Raw genomic sequence first — 13,923 nt, 5'->3', positions numbered from 1 at the left:
TATGTCTACCTGGAGGATCAACTAGGGAAAGATCTGCTTCAAAGCTCATTTCCGTTGTTTGCAGAATTGGTTTCCTTGCAATTAGAGGAACTTGTCTTGCTAGCTGTCACCCAGGGATGACTCTCAGCAGCTGAAGTCTGTCCTCAGTTCCTTGCCAAGTGTCCCTCCCCAGCGGTCGTCTCACACTCTGATCGCACTGACTTCTCTGTCTCTGACCTCCAAGCCTTACTAAAGGGCTCAGGTGATTAGGTCTGGCCCACCCGGGTAATCTCCTTCTCTTCAGGTCAACTGATCTGCAAACTCCCTTCGCAGCAGCATCTAGATTCATGTTTTATTGACTACCAGGAGAAGGTGCAAGCACACCAAGGGCTGGGAGTCGTGCGGTCTGCCTAGCGCGGGCAGTCATAAACACCCAGATATGAATGAAGAAGACAGAAAACATCTGGGCTTGTGCACAGTTCCCCTGGCATCCTGTGGGAAAGTGTCAAACATCTGGGAAAAGCCCACGCCTGATGCTGCCACTTCTGATATGACAAGGGAAGAGGTGATGGTGTGTAGCGGTGGAAAATCAAATGACCCCAAGGCAGCACTGCCGTTTCCTCTCCATTCTCATGGTGAGTAGGTGACTCAGAAGTGCCCAAGCCTAGATGTCCTGCAGGGGCAAAAGGAAGGGCTGGTGGCTTCACCTGAAGGCAAAGCTAAGGGGATGGACTAGGTAGAGACTCTGAGATCAAAGGCCTAAAACTAGGGCAGGGATTCAGCAGTGGGCCCTAGGGTGGAGGCCCAGCAGTTTCCAAACCCGCCCAGTTTTCCTTGCCCCTTCTCCAAGGCTATCCCTCAAGAAAGGCAGACAGGAGCCAGAGAATTCCACAGGGATCCAAAGACCAGGGCTCCCCTTTACTGCAAAGTCAGGTGAGCGCACCTTTGCCCCGTAACACCAGTGCTTTTGTGGAGAAGACACGGAAAGAGGGGGAATTGGAAAGACTGAGCAATGGCCCCAAAGAGACTGAGGGACGTGAGAGACTGGGCACGTGACTTTCAGTTTTAAAACTGGGAAAGTCTTAGCAAACCAAGACAGTTGACACCCTAGCCTGAAGAGATGATGGTTTTACTCATTAAACTGAGCAGGATTTAAACTAAGTTGCACCAAATTGAGTCATACGCCACACACACACACACACACACACACACACACTCACACTCACACACACTGCCTACCTCAGAAGGATCAGTATAGAGAAATTACAAGTTGCATTTTCTTTGCTCACTCAGTTGCAGTGCGAGTAAATCTCTAATCCTGCTTTACCATTTTTCTAAGCACTTTCGCTCATATTCTCTGTCTTCATGCTCAGACCAGCCCCCTCGTACAGACAGAAGAGATTACAGGGACCATACGAAAGATGAGGCTAAGAGACTTGCCTAGAAACACCCAACTAGTGATGGCATTTCGGGACCAATATTGGAATCAGATTTTCTGATTCCCAGTGTTCAGCATATGATGACTCTTCTGAATCTAAGAATTTGACACCTATGCTTATCTATTTTAGTGATTTGCTTAATTTCGTTAGTAAATTAAATCCTGAATATTCATCAATGTGAATTACTATTCACTGAGTGTCCCTTGGCTGCAAGGCCACATTAAAACCACAGGCGGGCATGGTCACAGCTGAACAACAGTCGCCTGTGCTGGGTCTTACCTATCTTCCTTTTGTGGATGACAATAGAAAAGCCAGAACAAAGAGCAGGCCAGAGAACTAGCTCTGTGTGATGCTTCCCTCTTGTGGCCAACTTGCTGCTTTGGACAAGAAGTAAAGAATTCCCAAAGGTCTTCCTTGCTTGGGGATTACCTGCCTACTCAGGTAAATATCCCGGATGTGGGTCTGGATGGGCTCCCCCAGGACCCCTGCCTAAAGATTTCCCATGAAATCCTTACCTTGTGGATAAGGGAGGTGGAGCTTTTCCCTCAAAAAACCTGGGTGTCCAAAGATTAAGGCCCACAAAATGGAGTCTCTGACTTTCAAATTCCAACTGGGAACTTCATGGCTGACAGACTCTCTAAGACAGAGCAGTGCTTGGCTGCCAGCAAATGCTCAATGAACTCTAGGATGCCAGGGGGTTGTATGCAATAGCTGATGTCAAAGGCTGGCTGCTGGGGAGGAGAGTTAGGTGGTGGCTCAACACCCCACAATCTTCACCAGAGCTGCTCTCAAGCCCTCCGGGTGTTCTGATTGTTTTGTTATATATGTATTTCTTCAATTTTATATAAACTTGAATCAAAGCATTTTTAGAAACTGCTATTTTTATTTATGCTAACAAGAAAAGAGGGCTTTAAGATTAGTCCTCGAGGACCCTCTTCTAGCTTCCTTGCCATCTCCAAGTCCCCCTTGTTCATGATCCTGAGCCCATCATACGCTGCAGGCTCGTAAGGTCACAACCTCACTCATCCATGTTGACCCAATTTGGGAGCCTAGAGGATGGTGAATAGGGGATAGATTTAGCTTGATATATGGAGCCTTGCTCTACACAGGTCCTAACAAGAGCAGAACCAGCCTAAGATGGCAAAGAGAGTCTGGGGGTAGAAAACATGAGCAGAAAAATGTTGGAGGGAGAGGCAAAAGAATTGGTGGCAGACAAGTTCCTGGATTGTTTTTCTTAAATCAGAAGCTCCAAGAAGATAGAAAAATAGTAACTAATGGGTTTAAAAAGGTTTCAACTGAACTTGTCTCACACTGGGTTTATATTTGTTGATCCAGTGTTAGGCCAGGGGTAAGCGTACAAAGGAAAGTTAGAGTGGAGATGGCAAAAACATTCCTATTTGTGTCCTTGATAGGAAACTCACTTTCCATTCTTCTCCTCATCCCTCCAAGACAAGGTCAAATCCCTCTTTTACATACATTCATCACACCATATCTTTTTTTTTTTTTTTTTTAGACTTTATTGGGGAAGGGGAACAGGACTTTTCTGGGGAACAGTGTGTACTTCCAGGACTTTTTTCCAAGTCAAGTCATTGTCTTTTCAGTCTTAGTTGCAGGGGCGCAGCTCAGCTCCAAGTCCAGTTGCCCTTTTCTAGTTGCAGAGGGTGCAGCCCACCATCCCTTGCGGGAGTCGAACCGGCAACCCTGTGGTTGAGAGGACTCACTCCAACGAACTGAGCCATCCGGGAGCTCAGCGGCAGCTCAGCTCAAGGTGCGATGTTCAATCTTAGTTGCAGGGGGTGGAACCCACCATCCCTTGCGGGACTCGAGGAGTTGAACCGGCAACCTTGTGGTTGAGAGCCCACTGGCCCATGTGGGAATTGAACTGGCGGCCTTCGGAGTTAGGAGCATGGAGCTCCAACTGCCTGAGCCACCGGGTCGGCCCCACACCGTATCTTTTTACTTACAGCTTTGATTAGAACTCTTAGTAACTATTTGGGTAGTTATACTACTAAGACTTTCCCTAACACCGAACCATAAATGAGAACAGGGATGTCTACAAATGTTTTTGAATTAATGAGTGAATGAAGGCTTGTGTCACTGAATGAATACATACTTAGCTCTGTGCTAGCATGAGGGACACAGAAGGAAACAAGACAGACGGGTCTTACCTTCAAGGAAATTATAATTGAGCAAATATTTGAAAGCTGATGAATGCTTCAAAAGTCAAGTACAGAGAGCTACGGGAGCCAACAGCAATCTGGCATGGTTTGGGGTGCATGAACCTGATATCTTCAAGAACTCATGGCAATTCACTAATCAGAGAGGTGGGGATCCAAAGAAAGATCATTCCAGGCAGCAAGAACTGCACGTGCCAAGGCCTGAGACAGAAAAGAACTTAGCCTATAATGGCTGGGCTCGAATGAAGGGGAGAGTGATACAAAGTGATATGGGCGGGGGCCAGATCACTCAGTCCTTGTTATTGAGCTAGATTTTTCCCCTAGGGCAGTGAAAAGCCATTGATTGGTAGGAAGCTATGGAGCGCCATGGGTTTGTGTTTTTTAAAAAGTAATCATCTCTCTGGCTGCTATGTGGAGCATAGATTGAAAGGAGGGAAAAATGGGAAAGGTTAGACCAGTCAAGAGTCTGTGGTGGCTGTCCAGGTAAGAGGTGATGCAGGATTGACCTTGGTGATAGTCATAGAGATGGAATCGGGGGAGGAGTCAGACGTGACTTAGAGAGCAGAACTTGGCGAGTGTAAGGAGCCAGGAGAAAGAGTCAGGGATGACTTCCAGGTCTGAGGCTTACGCAGCTGGTGCATGGACACTACAGGAAGAGAGGTCTCTGGGCTCATTTGGGAACTCTTGAATTTGAGGGTCCTGTGTGTCCCCAGGAGCAGCTATCAAGTCAGTAATTGGCTATGTATGTCTAAAGCCCAGAAGAGAGGATAGCACTGGAAATAGAGAGCATATAGATGAAAAATGAAGCTAGATGAGTTTGATAAGAAAGGCTAAGGGACTCTACATTGCAGTCACTGAGTAGATAAGCATTCAGTGACTGTATGAAGACAGTGCAGCAACTTGGTGTGGTAGCTCCTCTTGCATTTTGTTTTTCAATCTCTGTATTCTCCTGGGCGCCAGACAGTTGAATTCTCATATGTGGTAGAGGCTGCTAGTTACACATATCCATTCTCCCTTCTGTCTTAATAACAGACTCCTGTATTATCAAGAGTCTCAGGGTACCCAGCTGGAAAACTACATTTCCCAGCATCCTTTTCAGATAAGGCTGGCTAATGGAATACAAATGAAAGTTGTTGAATGAGACTTCTGAAAAAGCCCTCCATAGAGGGCTGACTCAGCAAAGGGCCATGTACTCTTTTGCTCTTTCACCTTCCTTTATTTTCTGTCTGGAATTTGGGCCTGATGTCTGGGGCGCCAGTGGCCGTATTAGCACGAGGTAATCTTGAAGATAGAAGCCACACATAAAAGGTATGGGAATGGACAGAAAGACAGTTTCTGAGTCTCTGATGACCGTGGAGCTACCATACCAGCCTAGGTGACGTGCAGGCTACTTTGATGTAAAATAAAAAATATGTTATATAAGTTACTCATATTTAGATTTTGTGATTTATGCAGTCAAACGTAATCTAACTGATAGATCATTCAGTAATCAGACAAGTATGTGAATTCCAGAAAGAGACTGTACAGGAAAGGATAAAGCAGGTTAGGCTGATACATGAAGGAGCAAACTGCGTACTCTTTCATGTATCATCAGAGAAAATTTCCGTGTTTCTTGCAATGTCTTGAACTAGTAGTGCAGTCGCCAAAGTACATCATCTTAAATACCGCCTCTTGGGAGTCTATTAGCAATTGAGCATCTGAATCACAAGGCAATGTTAATTCCACATACTGAAAAAAATATATAAAAATAGTACTCATTGTGATTAAGATCTAACAACTGTAATTGAAAAATTGCAAAGTTTAGACTATTTCAGACAATTTAGAAAGCACAAGTGTTTTAGTTACATGGGGTGCACGCCCATTTTATACAGTCTCTCACAAAATGTCCTGAAAATAATAAAATACATATATAAACTTCATGTTATTCTCAGTTCCCTTCTGTTTACTAATTCTAGAATTCTGTCTTCAGGTTGCCTGACCCAGGGCATGAACGAGAACTGAAATCCAGCCTGAACGTAGCTCCCAAAGACTACCCTAGGAGCAGGCCAGGTAAGCCTGGAAACAAGGGCACTTTTTACAATTTGTTCATCTTTTAGCATTTGACACAAACATGCTTGATGTGCTAGCTGGTTCCCTGGTGGATACATGGACCCACCTTATTCTTTCCTCTGAAAGCCACATCGAGTTACATCGCATTCAAGAAGTTGAGGAATAGGGAAGCATATTAGTAGGTTCTCTCAAAACATCAGAGAGGACAGATGAAGCACTTTGAGGGAGTGGCGTAAAGAAAATTATTACAAGCAGGCAAATATGCGTAACCCACAGCAGAGCCATATCCACTAAGTAAATATAATCCCAAATGGAAGAAAACATCTTACTTCCTAATGAGAGTAAGAAAATGAGGATGTGGCTAAAAGGAGTAATTTTAAAGAAATTTCTTTTTCTTTAGAGTTTCTGTTGCTCTCTAGCAACCCCTTGTGGTACCTGAAACAATCTGCAGTCCAAGCCCCCTCTTACCTGCAAGTGATTTGAACTGTAAGAAAGTGGTATCTTGAATGTATTAGTGTCCCTGTCCTAGGCACAAGAATCTTATAGACCTTCCAAGAAAAAATAACAGTAACCAAAATAAAACCAGCAATGAGTCCAGTTCCAGCACACCAGTGAAACTCAGTTTTTTAAGATAATCAATTTGGTTAAGAATCTCTCTCTCTCTCTCTCTCTCTCTCTCTCTCTCTCTCTCTCTCTCTCTCCGCCCCCTTTTCCTCCCTCCCTCCTTCCCTCTCTCCCTCTCTCTCTATCTCTCTTCATTCCCCAAACATCTAACAGGATCCTATTATGTACCAGCCCTACGACTGTGGCTCAGGTAAATAGAAGGACAGTTATGATAGCTTTCTAGGACAGACAGCTAGGAGATAAGCAAGGATCAAATCATGAAAGACCCTTTATATTCTGCTGAGAAATCTGAAGGAGATAAGGAGGCATGAAAGATGTAAATCTGTCATTTACAAAAAACCATTCTGGAGACAGAATGAAGCTGGGTTGGGTGTGGTGTAGGGGAGAATGAGGGATTAGGAGACTGAGAAATCAAGTTAAGACCCCCTGACTCAAGGCAAAGGTGTAGGCATAAAGAAAAAAGGGGGTAAATGGGAAAGACATTTGAAAGTAGAATTGAAGGATGAAACAAATGGGTCAGGATCCCAACTAAGCAGCCAAGTGGTTGGTAGTGTCAATAACTGATGTTATTTCTTAATTAGTCCGCTTCCCTGAAGCCCACATAACTAGGAAGGCTTAGAGTATGGAGACTGGAAGAGGGAGAATTTGATGAGAAGGTTTAAATTGTTTCAGGGAAAGAGTTTTGCATCTGGAGTCAGGCTCCTGCCCTGATGCCACTTTGTTCCAACTATATTTTCTTAGACTGTATTTATCTATTTGACACCCAGCAATCATAGGGCCAACCTATGCCCAAAGTTGTTTACATCTCCCCAGCAATCCAGCTTTCTCAGGTGCAAAAAAGTCATATTACCATGTTTCCCCGAAAATAAGACCTCGCCGGACCATCACTCTAATGCATCTTTTGAAGCAAAAATTAATATAAGACCCAGTCTTATATTATGTTATATTATGTTATATTATGTTATATAAGACTGGGTGTATATTATATTACATTACACTATATTATATTACATTATATTATCATATTATATTATATTATATTATATTTATTATATTATATTATACCTGGTTTTATATTAAAATAAGACAAGATCTTATATTAATTTTTGCTCCAAAAGACACATTAGAGCTGATGGTCCGGCTAGGTCTTATTTGCGGGGAAACACAGTACAGACTTTCCCACCGATCTCAAGCCCATGCTCCCAACCACCTCCTTTATCTAACTGTCACACATCAAGTCAATACTTCCTCTGTCTAAATCAACCCAGGGCCAGATACCAGACAACTAGGGCCAGCCCTGAAGCCCCAAAGCCTGCTGGAATTCTTCAAACTAGCCAGTCCTAAGCTGCTTCCGTTACCCTGCCTTGCCTTTCTGACAGAAACCCCTATATAAGGCTATACCTATGCCGTCCCTGCTGCCTCCTGACTGAGTCTGGAGCTTCCTCGTGTGGCCCTGGTGTGTCCCACCCTCTCAGGAAATGTAAGTAATAAAAAATCTTCTCTCAATGGCATTAACCTCTTCGTGTGGTCACTCAGTCCCCTTTCTAAATTAAGACCTGGGCACAAATCGCACCTTCTCCTCCTTTATAATTTTAGATATGTTACTGCTTTCTTTGAACTTTCTTTTGCTCATATAAGAATAAGAGTTACTTTATGGGATTATCATAAAGCTTATTTAAAATATGTGATAACAGTCTTTGCACATCATAAGCATGTTTATTATTATTATTAGCCCTGAAGACTCTAATCTGCTAGTGCCTTTTCCCAACAAAATCAACTTCTCGTTTGTTTTAAATACAGTCAGTGAATCACATTGATGGAGCATCATCCCTGTTGTTATTGTAGCCCAAGTAAATTCATGTGATCGGACTGAAGCAGCAGATACAGAGCTATGAGGAGCCGCATAGGTTGGTGTTAACCTAATGCAATATCATATATAAAGGTCTGCAGTTGAAACAGAAAAAAAAATCAGTACAAAGGAATCTCCTAATGTATTGGAAAAAGACTGCATTTATGATCATTCTAGTTAGAACTTTTCAGGAGTTCCATTAAACAGAACTTGGCCATTAAGCCTTGGTTTAAGCCCAATCGCTAGTTGATAAAAACTTCCCACCAGATTCTTAATTATTATTGTTCTAAACACAATGATTTGGCAACAAAAATGGAATAAATGATGTTTTGGGAAGGAAAGGCCAACAATCTGGGGAGGGAGGGAGAATAGAAGAAAAATGGCCTTTTCCAGCAGCAAAATGGTATTTTCAAGAAATAACAGTTTCTACAGAGTCCTCCATAGTCTCAAGATGCTAACAAGAAAAGCCTTGCCCAAAACCAGTCAGAGAGTATCAGAATCAAGATGGTGACTCTATTTAAAGGAACTCGGCATAAGGGAATTCCAGATTTCCTAGAGCATGAGTGCTAAGTCTACTTGGTTCAGAATGAGAAGAGATTATTACAGCAGGACCACAATCAGTGTGAGGCAAGTGAGAGGCCTCGGGAGCAAAATTTAAGGAGGTGTTCAGGATTGCCAACTCTGTGAGTACCCCCTGGTCCCCAACATACATACAGCTCCAGGGGTAATTTCCACTCTAGTGTGATTAACATAGAGGAACTCTATCAAGTGGCTAGCGCCCAGCTGTAGCATAATCATAATGCAGGCTATTGTAAGCTGTACTCCACACTGAAGCATGCCTGGATGGATGGACTGGGTTCTTTGCCAAACAGCCCCAATCAAAACCTAACCAGAGTCCTGAATTTGAAGAGGAATTGAGACTAAACAATGTTTGCTTATTCATTCCAGAAGTGGAACAAATGCTCACTCTTAGTGAGGTAAAAGTCAGTATTTCTGAGAAATTCACCTCAAGTTCTATAAATACACATGTGTATTTCTTACAAAAACAGCCACCACCCAAGACCACCCATGTGCTTAATTCCAATAGTGCTCAGGATCAGATATTCCTCTGCCTCTGGCTCTTCTACCTTTTGCCTCACTCCAGTCTTGGACAGTTAACTAGCAAAACTCTGGGTTTTATTTAAAATAAGGAGTACAATTTTTCTCATAAGTCTAAAAGAGATGTTATGATGGCAACTTAGTACAATCAACAAAGTGATTTTATCTAGATTCGGGAGCTTTATTTGAACACTTTCAGCATTTTTCAGACAGGTCCCTCCTAAAAAGCTCTTGTAAATTCACTATTAGGATAGTTGTTCCTTTCGTCACTAGAGAAGAGCACAGCCATTATGTCGCAGTTGTTTTGGATTGACACATATGGGCAGGAGCTTGGGGTCAACATTGAGTCTGGCCTCCGGAGTTACCAGAGACTTACGGTAAATGTTGCTTTCTTAGTCTGCTTCCCTGAAGCCCACATAACTCCTCCCTCTATGGATGGGTGATTCATTTAATCCTGCAACAAATATTTACTGACCACTTACTCTGGACCAGGCACTGTTCTAGGCTCCAGGGATATATCAGTAAAGAAAACAAATGCAAATCCTGTCATCTTGTAGCATACGTTCTAGTAGAGGAATCGTTCCAGAATCATGTCACATGCCCAGATTCTAGATGCAAGAGAATTTGAGGATTTTGCTTTTCAATATTTGTATTAGAAAAAAAGCAATAAAATGATATCGAGAGAGGATGCTGAATAAGCATACGTTCTAGTAGAGGAGACAGAAAATAACGAGCACATTGATAAACTATACAGTAAGCTAGACGATTATAAGTAGGGGGAAAGAGAAAGTAGAGCAGGGCAAGTGGGAAGGAAGTGCTGGAGGTGGGGTCCAATGTGGGGATGGGGTGTGGATGGTACTAATATCAATATTAAATAGAGCAGTCAAGGTCGGCCTCATGGAAAAGGTGAAACTGAGCAGATACATGAAGGAAGTAAGAGCCTATCCAAACATAGCTGGGGAAGAGCATTCCAGGGAAAGGGCACAGCCAGGTCAATGGCCATAATTTGAGTGTGTCCTTGTTGTATTCCAGAAACAGCAATGAGGGCAGCAAGGTTGGAAGGAAGGAAGCAAAAGGGAGAACGGAGAAGAAGAAGATGTGACCGAGGCTTGAAGGACCTTGACAGCAATTTTAAACACTTGATGTTATACTCTAAGTAAAATGGGGAGACATTGCAGGGTTTTGGGCAAAGCGGTGACCACGATTTGACTTCACTTTATAAAGATTACTCTTGCTGCTGTATTGAAAATAGTCTGTGGCGGGAGGGGGATTAAAACAAAGCAATGTAGACTTTTTAGGACGATACTGCAGTAATCCAGGTGATGGGTGATCATGGTTTGGCCCAGGGTAGTGGCAATGGAGGCAGGAAGGAATGGTCAGTTTCTGGAATACATTTTGGTTATGTTTAAAGTAGAACCAAAGTCTGACATATTAGGTACAATGTGAAAAAGAGAAAGAATTGTCAAGGATGACTCCAAAATTTGGGGCATAAGCAGTTGGAAGATTTGAGTTGCCATCAGCTGAGATGAGGGTGACTGAGGATGGATCAAGTTTGAAGGAAGAAGTAGGAGTCGAGTTTTGAAGTTAAGAGGTCACTATTTGACATCCAGATGAAGATGCTGAGTAGGCAGCTAGACACACGAATTGGTAGTTCAGGAGAGAACACTGGGTTGGAAATATACGTTTAGGAGTTGCCAGCATATAGACAGTATTTGACACCATGAGGTCAGATGAGAACAAAAAAAAAAAATGAGGTTCAAAGACAGCCTTGGGACACTCCAACATAAATCGAAGCCAGGAGAAGAGAAGGATGAGCAAAAAGACAGAAAAAGTAACTAGTAGTGCAGGAGAAAAACCAAGAGAGGTTGATGTCTTAGAAGCTCAGTGAAGAAAGAATATGAAAAATTGGAATTACAGACATTCCTATACAACTTTTTAGTTGGTTGCAAAAAGGCTGCATCATTTATTAATGCATTTGTTGCAAGTGACCAAAAAAACCCATGAAAACAATCAGTTAGACACGTATTTTTTTTCCGTGCAAAAAAGAATGTGGAGGTAGACAGGTAAGGGCCAATGCATCTATGCAAGAATGGCATCAGTAGCCTGACTGTGTGTGGATGGTTCCTGTCTTTGTGTGGATGGTGCTTTTAGTGTGTGGTTTTTAATTTCACCCACTTTCACCCACTTCTCATTACACCCACTTTTAGTGTGTGTTTTTTAATTTCCTAGTTAAAGGATTACTGCTACTTCAGGCAGTGTCTTTTTTCAAGTTCCAGGTAGGAAGAAATGGAATGGACAAAATGAGAAAGGTAAAAGCTGTTTCTCAAACCTTTGCCTTTTTAATGCAGTAGGTAAGTCCTCCCCAGAAACTGCATCTACATCTTATTGGCCAGAATCATGTCACATGCCCAAATTCTAGATGCAAGAGAATTTGAGGATTTTGCTTTTCAACATTTATATACGAAAAAAAGCAATAAAATGATATTGAGAGAGGATGCTGAATAAGCCAACCTATAATATCTACTGCAGAGAGTAAGAACGTATAATGTCTACTGCAGAGAGTAAGAAATTACGCAGAGATAAAGATCTCATGGCTCTAGAAGTAAATGAGAAGTTGGAGCTTCCAAGGTAATATCTCTTTGATAAATGAATGTATCTTAATGACTTTGTACCCATATCTAAGAGTTATAACCAGGCCACTGCCTTATTGCTTCCATTTGAACCTCATTTTGTCATTATTCTGATCAATATCCTAGAATTTCACACAACAGTCCTTTTTTGACTCTCTATTGAACCAATATCATTCTCTTTTGAAATAGTATCAGCTAAGAGGATGACCTCAAGAGCCAAACAACCCATCATCACTTTTGGTTTATGGGAATGACTGGCTTTCAAAAAGATGTTCTATCTGTAGACCGTAGTTATTAAGTATTCATTAGCACACTTTATAAGAGAAAGATCAATTCATGAATCCTGGATTATTGTTCTTTTGGCTTAGAATGTTCCTGTCTTCTTCTCTGGATAGAAAAAAAAAAATCCTTCAAAGCCCAGTTCAATACTTCTCTCCAACACCCCCTAACTATTTTCTCTGCACTCTGATAATACTTTGAATTATATACCATAGGGCATTTTATCTACATGTGTAGAATGCAGCTAAAATAATGCTGAGAGGGAAATTTATAGCAATAAATTCTTATATTAGAGAGTATTAACGTCCCGAATAAATTATCTAAGCTTCTACCTTAAGAAATTAGAAAAAAATTAAACCTAAAGTAAGCAGAATAAAAGAATAAAAACAAGAGTAAAAATCAATGAAATAGAAATAAGAGAAACAATAGAGTAGAAAAACAATGAAACAAGAAGCCAATCCTATGAAACTATCGCTAAAATTGATAGACCTGTAGTCAAAATCATCAATAAAAAATAAAAAAGAACACACAAATTATCAATATCATGAATGAATGATGAGACGACACTATAGATCTTACAATATTAAACAATAAAGAATGTTATCAACAACTTTATGCTAATGAAGTTAATAACTTTATGCTAATAAATTCATAACTTATATGGACAAATGCCTTCAAAAACACAAATTACCGAACTTACTCAAGAATAAATAGATACCTTGAATAGTCCTACATTTATTAAGGAAGTTGAATTCACAATGTATAATCTTCCAACTAAGAGATTTCCAGGCCAGGTGGCTTCAATCAGGTGAATTATATCAAATATTTAAGGAAGAAATAATGCCCATTCTACCCAAACTCTTCCAGAAAATAGAAGAGGAGGAAACATCTCCCAACTAATTCTATGAGGCCATTATTGCCTTGATACCAAAAGGCAAAGACATGACAAGAATAACTAACTATAGCTCAATATTCATCATGAACATAGATTTCAAAATCTTTAACAAAAATTATTAATTTAATCCAGCAATATATACTAAAGGATAATAAATAATAACTAAGATTTTAACCCAGAAATGCAAGATTACTTAGCTTTTGGAAATAAGTCAATATAATTCACGATATTAACAAATAAGAAGGGTTGGCCTGGTGGCTCAGGTGGTTGGAACACCATGCTCCCAATGCTGAGGTCGCTGGTTTAATCCCCACATGGGCCAGTGAGCTGCGCCTTCTACAGCTAAGATTGTGAACAATAGCTCTCCCTGGAGCTGGGCTGCCGTGAGCAACCAGAGGCTGCCGTGAGCTGCTGTGAGTGGCCCACCGACCAACTGCCTTGCCTCAGCCAGGGGGAGCACAGGCTTATAATACCACCAGCATGGGCTAGGGAGCTGTATCCTACACAATTAAACTGCGAAACAATGGCTTGAACCAGAGGGGTGGAGGGAGGTGGAAGAAGGGGGGAAAATACAAGAAAAGAAAAACTGTATGATAATCTTAATAGATGCAGAAAAAGCTTTTTACAAAACCCAACATCCATTCCAATTAAAAATTCTTACCAAACTAGGAATAGAAGAAAACTTAACCTGATAAACGGTATCCATGAAAAACCTAGATCTAATATCATCCTTAATGGTGAAAGACTGAATACTTTCCAACTAAGATCAGGAACAAAGCAAGGATGTGACTGTCACTGTTTCTATTCAACTTTGTACTGGAAATCGTAGTCAATGCAGTAAAGTAATTAGAAGAAATAAAGGCATCCAAATTGGGAAGGAAGAAGTAAGATTGTCTTTATGTAC

The sequence above is a fragment of the Rhinolophus hipposideros genome (genome assembly GCF_964194185.1).
Source record: "Rhinolophus hipposideros genome assembly, chromosome: 1".
Classification (NCBI taxonomy): Eukaryota; Metazoa; Chordata; class Mammalia; order Chiroptera; family Rhinolophidae; genus Rhinolophus; species Rhinolophus hipposideros.
This window is presented reverse-complemented; position numbering follows the sequence as displayed.